Source organism: Mus caroli, chromosome 19, assembly GCF_900094665.2.
Source record: "Mus caroli chromosome 19, CAROLI_EIJ_v1.1, whole genome shotgun sequence".
In the NCBI taxonomy this organism is placed as follows: Eukaryota; Metazoa; Chordata; class Mammalia; order Rodentia; family Muridae; genus Mus; species Mus caroli.
The window spans coordinates 21,676,753-21,689,741 of NC_034588.1; the positions used below are offsets into that span (position 1 = coordinate 21,676,753).

General features: G+C 43.1%; 1 protein-coding gene across 1 annotated transcript in view; it reads right to left on the reverse strand.

The window, feature by feature from the left end:
• Pip5k1b (phosphatidylinositol-4-phosphate 5-kinase type 1 beta) overlaps window positions 1-11,001 on the reverse strand; it is a 240,508-nt gene extending 229,507 nt beyond the window's left edge. The window contains exon 1 of the mRNA XM_029472656.1: window positions 10,984-11,001. The gene's annotated coding sequence lies outside the window, so the exon portion shown is untranslated. The remainder of the gene's footprint in view (window positions 1-10,983) is intronic.
• Window positions 11,002-12,989: the final 1,988 nt, after the last annotated feature.

Sequence of the window (12,989 nt, forward strand, 5' to 3'; positions counted from 1 at the left end):
AGAAAGAAAGAAAGAAAGAAAGAAAGAAAGAAAGAAAGAAAAAGAAAGAAAGGTAGGTGCTGGGCGTGGTGGCACACACCTTTAATCCCAGCACTTGGGAGGCAGAGGCAGGTGAATTTCTGAGTTTGAGGCCAGCCTGGTCCACAGAGTGAGTTCCAGGACAGCCAGAGCTACACAGAGAAACCCTGTCTCAAAAAATGAAAGAAAGAAAGAAAGAAAGAAAGAAAGAAAGAAAGAAAGAAAGAAAGAAAGAAAGAAAGAAAGAAAGAAAGCAGCAAGCTAGATAGAAAGATTGACTTGGGCATAAACTTCAGTGGCAGTGCTTACCTAGAATGCACACAGGGCCTTGGGTTCAATCCTCAGCCCTACAATAAATAAATATTGCTAATATACAAGTATGTATACAGATTTCAAATCAGCAACCTGGCAAAGCATTTTAAGGAACTAGTACAGCAAAGGCAAGAACCAGCAAAGATCAGAGCAGAGATACACTGAGAGGAGAAAAACAATTCAAAAGACTGATAAAAAACAGAGCTGTTTTGAAAAGCTACATCAGCTGACAAAAGTTTAGATGTATTGATCATGGATGGGCACTGGGGAGAACCCAGACAGAGGCAAGAAAAGAAATAGAGACAAACGAAATATGCAAGGCTGTGAAGCTTGAAGTGCAGTGGAGGTGAGCTCTCCGGCTTTTGGCGTCGTTAGGGACAAGGCAGATGTTGGAGGAATACCCTGCATGAGCACCGTGGCCCTGCCTGCAGAGGAGTCTCTGCAGTGATAAGCCAGGCCAGAGACTACCCTGCAGCAGGAGCACGTGACACACAAGCACCCCAACAATGTGCGGCAAGGTCCCTTCAGCAATCGGCTTCTCACTTCCCACAGGCAACTCTGTGGTCTGCTTCTTAAGGTTTCTAAAAATAAGTTGCCACCAATTCCATTACACAACTACACAGGCATTTGCAATTACATTGTGGCGGCCCTTGCCTAAATGAAATAAGCTTCTCTTTTTATTATGGAAGAAAGGGGACCAAATTTCCTTGCAGGTGCAAAGTACCAAAGCTCACCTTTCTGTGTCACCATCAGGAGACTCAGGACAGTGAGCTGTACCAGACATGCCCACTCACTATGCCAGTCATTGGAATTCCAATCTAACTCGGCCTCACCTAAGGGACAGAGAGACCTTTCTGTTCTCTACTCTTGCCAGCGCTCTCGTGCCAGATGCTACTTAAGAGAGCTTGGCCCAGAGCATACCCTGGTCTTCCTATGGTTTTGGCTATGGTAGTTCTTTGTTTTTGTTTTCACGGCTCACTGGCCTCTGGTTTAGCTGCCAGACTTGAACACAGCAGCTCTTCCTCTGGTCTCCTTTTTATAAGCTGTAGGTGGCCACATCCTGTATCTTGAGAGAGGCGGGTGAGAACTTTAAAACGAGTCATGGCTAATCCTCTGATACCAAGAGAGCATTAACTAGAAATGGTAAGAGAGCAAACCCCATTCTGAATGTCAAACATGACAAGGATTACATGAGCCTTCCAGGATGTATCAGGCTCACTACAAGCTGAGCCTGGAGTACGCTGGAAATGTATTTAATGTATCTAATCTACCAAAATATCACAGTAAACACACTAAGACTATCTACATTACCCTACAGTTGGGCAGAGTCATCTCACACAGTCTACTACAATAAAGTGTGGAGTGGCTCACTCATTGAACACAATGAATACGTACTGATAGGGAGCAAAGACATCCTCTGAAATGGTTCCGTATCATTTTGAATGACACTATTAAACAAAGGAATCCGCACAATTCAGTTAACAAGACCTTGGATTGAAGAGAATCCAATTTGTCAACCTCTTGCTCATTGAAGATTAAATGAGCCCCTTCCTTACTCTACGAGTTTAAAATACAACGGAGAAAGGTGAGACACACTTACAAACACCTGACAACGCATTCTGCAAAGCACTAAGTCCCACAAGACAAGTGGAAATAAAATGCTCATCTCTCCCTTTTTTTTTTTTTTAAAGATTTATTTTATTATTATATCTAAGTACACTGTAGCTGTCTTCAGACACACCAGAAGAGGGCATCAGATCTTATTAAGGATGGTTGTGAGCCACCATGTGGTTGCTGGGATTTGAACTCATGACCTTTGGAAGAGCAGTCAGTGCTCTTACCCGCTGAGCCATCTCTCCAGCCCCTCATCTCTCCCTTTTCACTGCTTACTCTAGCATCCGGGGAAGGATTCCTGGAGTGGTTACCGCCTTGCGGCTAGCACACTGGGGCTCAGGAAGGGTGCTGGTGGCAGAGGGCCACAATCCATGGCAAATGGACAGCAGGAAGAGGCTATAAATTATCTCTACGCCTCCTATACCCTGGCCCGCCCATATCATTAAAGGACTGCAGCTTGTATGTTATAATGTATTTCCTGGAACTCAGAGAAAGGGAGACGAATTTCAAAAGCAAAGGGCACAAGTCCAACACTTTATCACTTTTAAACATGTGACTCAGTAACTTAAGTGGTGTTGTTTTGTGTAAAAGCTAGTTTTCCTGTCTGAATAGAAAACCCATCACATCCATAAAGGCTTAACCTTGAATCTTAAGTCAGGCTTTTACCCTAAAAGTAGCCACCTCACCTTTAATTGCACAACCCGGTGTATTTTTTTGTAGCCCTCTTATCTGTTGTGAATTTCTTGAGGACAAGGACCACATACTTGTTTTTGCAATTGCTGCCTCGCCCAAGCCCTGCCCTCTAAACGCCATCCCCTTGCCCTAGGCATCTTACAAAAACCATTGCACAAGGAAAGTACCCAGAGGTGTTTCCCACTATGTGTATTTTTTTAAGGTTTATTTTCTGTGCATGCGTGCGTGCGTGCGTGCGTGCGTGTGTGTGTGTGTGTGTGTGTGTGTGTGTGTGAGAGTGAGTGTGTGTGTATGTGTGTGTGAGAGAGAGAGAAAGAGAGAGAGAGAGAGAAAGAGAGAGAGAGTGAGAGCCCACAGAGGTCAGAGGTGTCAGATGTCCTGGAGCTGGAGATACAGTGATTGTATGCCACCCAATGTGGGTGCTAGGACTAGAACTTGGGTCTTCTGGAAGAGTGGTATGCATTCTTCACCACTGAGCCATCTCTCTAGCCTCTGTCCTCCATGTTTCTTTAACCCTCTTGTGATCACTCATGTGGGTGGCACTGCCTCACTTTGGATGCTGTTCTCTGCTGAGAGAGGACAGAGTCACCTTAGATATGCCCAGTGCGCCACTGCAATGTCAACTCTACTTCCTTCCCTTTTCCCCACAAAACAAACAGCTATCTAGACATCAGTGATATCAGCTCATATCGGTGCCACATATACTCATAAACTGAAGCTAAACTGATATGTGACACCTCTTTAGACACAGAGAATTCTACAACAGCCCCTAAAGCTCTGAAGCAGCCCTCGACCTAGGCATATGACCCTTGAAACCAAATTATTACATCTTTTGAAAGGGATCGTAGGCATGTGCTAAAGGTGATTTTCCTTAGCAACAGTGACTACGGAGGTCATATCTGTTTACTTGTTAATGATTGAAGGACCAGCAAGGTGGAGAGGATTTCAGGAGATTTCAAGGAAGCCAGTATCCATCGTGGCCCCATCTAAGGAAGCTCCCTTCGTCTAAAGGGGGAACTACATAAGACTGCCATACTCAACGTTTAAATCCAAAACAATTGTGAAATCCCTTCATCCTTTCTTGCTTCCATCCTGCTTGCAGCGCATTTGAGCCTTGCACTCATATAAAGCCTACTCGAACCCATTTGAAGGGCCTAATGGATTCTAAGGAGTTTATTGTCCCATTCTAATATGACCTGATGGTACAAGCTCAAAGGTTTTACTTCTCAACACAGTATGGGTTCTACTACACGGTTCCTATGGGCTTTACTAAAATCCCCTGCTTTTCTGGAATTCAGTTGTATGCAAAATCAAAGTACAAGATCTTCTAAGAATTAAAGCTTTCTCAGAGTTTTTGGGTTTGTTTGTTTTAATGCTGTAATTGGATATGGGCTGTGATCATAGATCTAAAACATCCCTTAAAGTAATTTTTTAATCCAAAAATAAATCTCATCTGCTGACATGGCTCACTTTTTTTTTTTTTTTTTTTTTTTTTGCAATCAATGTTCCTTCCAGAAAGCCTTGAAGGACATTTCTCCGATCGCAGTGGCTTTGCTTACACTGGAAGGAGGGTCATCTATGTCCCACTTCCTGGATGTTGGTATTAGGCACACCCCATATCTTATTGTCCTTGTCCACTATTTTCTACACCTTATAATATGGTTTTCAAAAATGAGTTGCTTTTTGCTAGGCATGGGGGAGACTCATGCCTGTAATCCCTATATTCAGGAAACTGAGGCAACAATATTGTTCTAAATTGAAATCTAGCCTGGGCTACAAAGTAGGTTTGAGGCCAGCCTGGGCTAACAGAGTGACGTTCCATCTCAGTAAAACAAAAGAAATCAGAAATAAAAGATAAATTTTGTTCTCTTATAGTCTTCATACTGTATTCATATGCAATCAAATGCACAATAAATGGTGAACAAATTGTAATTTTTTATATTGTATTTTTCCATTTATTTGAAATAGATTTCACCATAGTACTTTATCTTCAAATAATTCTGTCCTTAGGGATAAGATGATTTAATCATTTCTCTAAATGGCAGACACTGAAATTATTTTAACCTTTCATCATGATTATTAACATTGTTCTAACAACATTTTTTTTCTCCAGCAATTTTTTTTTCTTTGAAAATAGAAATCACTGGTCAGGCAAGGTGGTACATGCTATATAGTCTCAGCACCTGTAAGGCTGAGGCAGGAGGATTTCACTTTCTTGATTCTGAGGCAAGCCTGAGTTAAAAAGGGAAAACCTGTCTCAAACAAAACAAAGCAAAACAATGACAAAATTAATTATTGGTTCAAAGGGTATATTTTTTTTAAATGAGGGTTTATTTTTTGGTCTTTTTAGGGCAATATATTTTTTTTTCCAGTTCTGGTGTTGAAATCACTATACTAGTCTTGAGACACAAACATTGTTAGATTGTTTTAAGCCACTGCAGAGAATCATTGTGTCCCATGTAGGGGTTAGAAAGGAGAAGTAAGAAAACCCAGTGCTTTGTACTTACTGGGCCTTCTATCTGGAATGGTTTTTTTTTTTTTCTCTTATATCTGCACAGTTTTACTTCTGCACTTTGAGTCTATATTATAACTTAAATGTTTTTCCTTGAAATGTCCATGTTACAACCCCTTCTAGCTGTGTGTATGTGTGTGTGTGTGTACTCCATCTGGCACCTTTGAGAGGAAACTAAGTCATGAAAATGAAATCCTCATAAAGGGCATTGGTGCTTTATAAGAGAAACAGGGAGCACGCTGCCCTTTCTTTCTGCTGACTGAGGATGCTTCTTTCTGCTCCACTGGCCTCCCCAGCTAGGAAAGAAGAGTCCAGATGCTGAGAACTTTGGGGATGGGCATTTAAATATCTGCTTGCTTTATAACGGAACGAAACAGGTCAAGCTGTCTTGGAGAAAAGGCACACCCACTGTTTGTACTTTGAGGTGTCCCAGCCATCAGCCAATCATGAGGCTTCCTTGGCCACCCACCTTAGAAAGATGCTTCTGTAACTGGACCACCTGGTTGGGCACCTGACTTCATCCTCTTGAGCAAAATGTAGTCTGTCTGGGCCTTGGTGTCCTTATTAGTAAAATAATGATATTCTCTTCTACCTCAAGAGTTTCTCTGAAGATGGAGGAAGGTAATGCCCTGCTATGACTTAGGAAGTACCCGGACTAGGATAGATACCCAAGGAACTTTGGGCACACATTGCCAGGGCACTGTCCTTGCAGCCCCGCTCTCCCTCCCTTTCTTCCTTCCCCTCTTTAATCACAAACTAGTTTTCCAATATTTATTTCCTTTCCCCCACTATTTCTGTCTTAACATTCAGTTTCTACCCTCTACTTATTTTAGCAGTTTTGTGTCATTCGCATCTCTATGCTGGAATGGTCAATATGCCCATGCTTTATTTTCATGATGGAAATCCATCAACAGTGACCTCAGACCTCATGGGAACCAACTCTGACCTCTCCTAGTTCTACTGATTCCACATTTCTAAGATGGCTGCCCTTCAATTTCACGCACTGAGTCTTGGTGATTATTTCAAACTTCTTGGTGGATACTTAAACCACTATGGCTTGATCCACAATTCATCTCCCTTCCACTGCCCTGGCCTTCACTCAAAGCTTAATATACTGTTATTTTAAATTTTTTTTTTGTTCAATAACTTTGTCACAAAACTCTGTTTCTACTTATTTCCAAAGTAAAACTGTCTTATATCTAGACGGCATGATTATCTACATAGTAACTTATCTGATGCATGAAAGCATAGATCCCCTCCATAAAAGTAGTTAAAGATTTAAAAACAACAGATAAAAAGATGGTAGACATGATTAACTTTTTTTAAAAGCAATTTAAAACCACAAGGTACTTTTTTGAGAGACCTATTAAGATGTCCAAGGTGAACAAAACTCATCATAGCACATGTGGATGACAGACGATTCGGAGAACTTGGAAGCCTCCAGTGCTGCTGGCAACATGCAGGTACCACTCACTGTAGGGAACACTGCCTTCTAATCTCTGCATCCATGGCTACTGTTCCATCAGCTGAGCTTTGACTTTGTTACATAAATCTGTGATCTAGCCTGCAGTCAGACCCAAGTTGGACCAAGAAACAGCACAACGATGGACCTGATGATACCACCCGGACTCACTGCTGGGCTGAGTAGACAATTCAGATTTTAGTATCACATTACCAGGGCCAACACCAGGATTACACAAAGATCCCCATCCCAATGTGTTAAACTCCGAATGCAGAAATCACAGCCGGTGGACTGCAAGGTGCTTGACAAATAAGATGTTCACACAAGATGTATCATTCAAACACCCTCGTTTGATTCAGTCAAACACTTCTTCCAAGGCCATACGACATAAAGGTTACAATAACCTCATGCAACTAGACATCTCACTAAGCTAGGAATGTTTAGGCACAAAATGCAGCAGGCTCCTCTGGGCAATCCTGTCTGCAGAGAACAGTTTAGGACCAGGCTCTGCCAGTGTCCACTATGAAGCCCATCAGATTGCAGGCCAGGGATGGCACTGTTGGAAGTTCCAGGAGGCCATGGAGAGTTGTGGTTAGATCCGACAAGTGGGCATGTGTGAAGTCAACAACAACGCTAGAAACTCAATGGTCACCAAAGCTAGAGGCACACAGTGGCCAGTCTCAAAGTCCCCTTGCCAATGCTATCGGCACAGAGGCTTGAGAGAGAGAGAGAGCAGGTGTCACACGAGCTCAGCAGTTCTGGTGCTTGTATTAGCCACAGAAAATGATTCTTTTCGTTTTGATCAGGTATTACCCATGTTAGTAAGTCTAGTCCCATCCTGCTGACAAGTGACACATACCACTGGACTATTATATTTCTATTACTGAAATTTTCACTGACATTTGAGGAGTCCAATTAAATTCAAACGTCTTAAAAATTCCACAGGTGTGTGACTTCTGAGAGCATCTCATACTGAGCCTGAATAGTAGCGCTCATTGAAACATGGACCTGTGTGTGTGTGTCCTGTGTTAGAAGTTATACCTACACAAGAAGCACATAGTTATTTAAGTTTGGAAGCATCATGCACTACTCCAAACCCAACCAATTACCTGCTGTCCACCAGCATCCTTCCTTAACTGGTAAACAGGAGTTTTCAGCACCTATACTGAGGGAGTGTTTCAATTCAGAAAGCCTTGGCAGTCTTCAGTAAAGTGCTTCCTGCCCAACCTTGGGCTCCAGAGCTAGGGAAGAAAGTCTTCGTCACAAGGACCCTTGGTGCAGATCTGCTTACTTGCCCGGGCTACACACATGATGTCCGCAGTGTGCCCTCATTCTGTAACCCATATAAAATACATTCTCGTGTGTGTGTGTGTGTGTGTGTGTGTGTGTGTGTGATACTTCTGTTCTGAGCACCCTAAAGCCCATCAATCTATTTGGTTTCTCAAATAGGTCATGCCTTTGATCTTGGTCAAGAGCCACGATTTAGATGTTCATTCTACTGTTGAAAGAAAGAAAGAAAGAAAGAAAGAAAGAAAGAAAGAAAGAAAGAAAGAAAGAAAGAAAGAAAGAAAGGAAGGAAGGAAGGAAGGAAGGAAGGAAGGAAGGAAGGAAGGAAGGAAAAGGCAGGAGGAGGAGGTCAAGCCACTTGACCAGAGGTCACCGCAGTGTCAGCCTAAGGTCTGGATGAGTCAGAATTGTGCTTCTCTGACCACAGGGCTCAATGTATTCTAATTAAATGTGGGCAAAAGAAAGCAAATGCCCCTTAGAAGCTCTGCTCTAACGCACCAAGAGATAAACTCCTTTTGCAAGGTAGAAAGGAGTTGTCAAAAGACATTATCTTCCTTTTGAGTCTAAAGTAACAATAAAGACAAAGCACACATCAAGAGAAGTTTGCATTGGCCTTTGTGGGCATTCTTAGTCTCTCTCTCTCTCTCTCTCTCTCTCTCTCTCTCTCTCTCTCTCTCTAAGAAATAGAACAACAAACTGCAAATATTTTTGAAGCAGGCATTTTCAGGCATATAGACATATTCAGATTCTACAGAAGTTTATTCCCCTTTCCTTCTGTTCTTCTGATGGAGAATTAAAATAATAAGTCCACAGTAGCGGCATCTAGGGTGTACAAGGCACAGAAGCTGTTAAGTTGGGTGGGACCACAGGGCGGGCAAATATTCGGTCGCTTGCCTGCAGGACTTGAGTCTGCTTGGAGAGATAAGCCAGGAGGCTGTGACAAGCTAGCCTCAGGGGAAAGCTCCAGGAGTCACAAGAAGAGGAATCGCCAAAGTGGGCTCGAGCAACAGCATCTAGGGGAGCTTCCCCGGACGCCTTTTAAAACAACTGAATGTGTATCATAGCTCAAAACTTAGATGCCATTTCCTCAAACACAGAAGAAAACCGAAGGCAATCCAGTAGAAAAGGAGAGCCTGAGCCAAGGTATGAGGTAATTAAATTGCAAATTAAGATCAAGGGCAGTATGCTCTGTTACACACACCGTTTCAGGGAAATTTTATTAATCCCAAGCCTGTAACAATTCACGAGCATTCTAACGACCAGGGCCGCACCGTACTATCTTTCCTGACACCCACCTTCCTCCAAGACTCCACCCGGAGATCCAGCAGGTATCTCAGTTGCAACTGCTCCCATGGCTTGGATCAGTGTCCACAACCTGATACCTTACTACAACTACCGTATCCCTCCTGGACCACTCTGGTTATAGCCACACCTTGCCTAGGCCTCCTACCAGCCTCTCAATGGAATATCCAAGGTGGGACTCATCATGGCGAAATTGCTCGGCCAGGGAGCCTCTGTTCTATACACCTATCTCAGTGAAGCTTCTCTTCCCACTCTTCTAAGCGTTCAGCTAAAAACTAAAGAATCTCTTTCTCCAACCCCTAAAGTTTACTCCACACTCATATGTGCATAGATCAACATCTCCAGGTCTCAAGGCTGCTCCCTTTGGTCTGTGCTCACCACCTTTACTGAGGTCTCAGATCTGTCATTAGCCCTGTTGTCGCTGGCTTATTTCCTTCCAAGTTCACTTCTTCATCTTGCTCACATGACCGATTGAAAGTATGAGCTCATCGCTTGTCCAGAAAACTCTTCTTGTTGCATGGCTGCTTCAGAGGAGAAGCTTGAACACGGCACAGTTAATGTGCCCATGGTGGGGTTCCAACATAGCATGTCTCATAGCCTTCCACCCTTTCCCATCCTCCCCATTACCAAAGCATGCAGCTACAAAACACTAAGATCTGTGATTCCATATCTTTGGTGCTGGACGTGGTATATAGCTACTGTCACTCTGTAGTACCCATGATGATGACAACGGTGACAAAGGATGGCCAACAGTCCAGTAGGACCAGACTGTGGATCGATGGTGCTATGGAGCAAACTAAAACATGCAAGGGTTAGGGATGGGCACAACCAAATTTGGGAATCCGTTAAGGAAGGGTAGTTAAGAGGCGTGGAAGACAGAGAATGACCTAAGGTCAGTGGCTATGTAAGCCCGAGGTGAACAGAAGAGAAAGATGGCTCAAGTTTCTAAATCTGCAACCCTATGAAAACTCCAAACTTGGGGAAGAAGGCTGGCTGAGGTTTTCTAAAGATTTTTTTGTGCACGTGCACATTTCTCACTGTGATAAAATTAGGGGTCTCAAGTGTAGATGAGTCTCCAAAAGAGATACATGAGGTCATTAAGTTATTTCAAACGCAGCGCACACATCTCCCAAAATATTAAGAAATGAAAAAAAGACTAACATTTGGCAGCACACAAGGCCACTTCCTGGGACAAGGACTTGAAAGAGTGGTCAGGTAGAAGCCAGATGGTTCACATTTTCAAAAGGCGGGGTAAACTAGAAGATTAACAAAGGAAGTTGCAGCTTATAAATGAATGGATTCATGAAATAGGAATTGCAGGCCAGCCTTGGACTAGATGAGAGGGTCTCAACCTTCGATTCATGATCCCCTTGGGGAGGGGTCATGTATCAGATATCCCGATTATCAGATATTTACATGATGATGGGCGGCAGTAGCAAAATTACAGTTATGAAGAAGCAACAAAATAATGTCACGGTTGGTGGTCACCACAACATGAGGAACTGTTTTAAAGGGTCACAGCATTAGGAAAGTTGAGAACTCTGGGCTTAGCCGCTGCTCTGTGCACTGGGGATGAGAGCATGAAAGGAGCAGGGTAACACTTCAGTGAAGGATACAGACTATTGAGAAAACAAACACAGAGGCAATGTGCAGGGTGCCCAGTGACTCAAAGCTGCTCAGCCCGTGTGCAGGGGTTCCAGAGGTTCCAATACATGTGGAAATGAATACCCCTCCAACAAAGTTTACACACACACACACACAAGATGCATCATGCTAATATTACCAACGATGGTGCAGAAGATAGTTTCTGACATGTTGCTTAACTGAATTATGAAACCCAGCTGGACACGCATCTCACGGGCTGAATTTCCATTTTATTTCTATAAACAAACAGATGCAAAAGTCCTGTTTCTCTTGGCACCAGAGGCAGAGCTGCCATTTGTCCTGATTCCCACTCACCCACACCTTTCTATCTAAACCACACATCTTGGGGGGAAACGATAAACAGGCACCATTGAAAACAGCATACTCTCTCTGTTTCTTTTCAAAGATGAACTCTCAGGCCAAAGAAAAGCCTGCTTATGTCACCTGTCAAAATAAAGTTTTCATTACTCGTTTTCCTTGCTTTATAGGAGTTTTGCTGATAGGAGACAGGAAATTTGGGGGACTTCTCTGTACAATTTCTCCAAAGAAAAGAGAAAGACAATTTGTCATCTACAAGTCTAAGAACATAAAAATTGAAAATGAAACTGTCACCATAATATCCATCATTTTTTTACTACTATAATTAAGTGAAATAAAAACATTTATGAAATCTTTCTTTAGATCAGATAAAGTAGCAAACACATTATAAATATTTTATAGAAAATAAAACGGAAATGAAGTCTGTCCCAGCTTTAAAAGGTGGGTAGGACTTTGGAAAATATACTTGCTATTGGCCTTTCGACTAAGAGACAAGCAAAGGATTTGACCAGAGACCTCTTGAGGGCCTCTCTCTAAAAACCCTTATAGGTCACCCCAACTTTCTCCCTCCTTAAGAGCAGTCTCAGAGGCTGGAGAGAGCGGTTAAGAGCACTTGTTATTCTTCCAAAGGACCCAAGTCCCGTCCCTATTACCCACATCAGGCAGCTCAGAACCATCTGTAACTTCAGCTCCAGGGAGCCTGATGCCCTGTTCTGACCTTAGTGGGCACCTGTACATGCACACAGTGGTGACTATACATGCAGGAAGGGAGGGAAAGGAAAGGGAGGAGGAGAGGGAGACAGACAGACAGACAGACAGACAGACACACACACACACACACACACACACACACATAGAGGAGAGGTTAAAGTCTTTAAAACGAAATAGCAGTTTTAAAGTACAGTGAGTCTTATGGAAACCACAATTTAGACAACACGAGCATTATCCCCTCCCTAGATCACAGCGTAGTCTCAACCGCATAGCAAACGACAAGTAAGGCTGTCGCAGGTTAGCTCTGAAATGACCCCCCCGCACAGCTGAGCACACTGTTTTGGAAGGAGCTAGAACCCTTTGGCACAGCCCTCCAGTTTGGATCTAGCTTTCTCTGATTCCTGGGTGGGCCACATGAGACACTGACACTTCACGTCTCCTTTGTCACACACCCATCCCAGCCACTCAGACTCCCCAGCCATGCTGGATTGGACTCCAGTTCCTGAACCTTGAGCCAAAATCAATCCCCTTGAAGTTGTTTCTGTGGGATATCCTGTTACAGGGACAAGAGAAGCTAACTAACTCCTAGGCTCACTCTCGAAGCCACGGAGGTAGAACCTCCTTAAAATGAATAAGTAAAATCAGACAGCCATTTCAGAAATAACAAAATGGGGCCAATTTCTGCGGGACAAAGAACGCTGCATCTCTGCACAGATTCCCCAATTGAAAGCTACGCTCGGCTCTGTACCATCGTATAAAGACTTGGAAAAAGATGTGACAGATTTGGAGAAGGTTTCTGTTTGAAAAAAAAAAAAAAAAAAAAAAACGGCCATAATCAATGTTGTACCTTAAAGAACAGACAAGCCCTCTGCAAATAGGAATTGTGTTCTAACAGTAAAGCAGGCTGCTCAGAGTGTGTGAGCAGCCACAGCCACAGCGTCCCTCCACCCACCCCTTTGCATTTTGTGCTTAGTTGGCTAGTCACAATGGGAAGACTCGATACATCAGTGAAATTCAGATGGAGAAAAAAAACCTCTCAAATTGTCCTGGGCATGTTTTAAGTAAGGGTTTGCTTGTTTGGTTGGTTGGTTTTTATTGCTGTATTTAGGTCCTTGC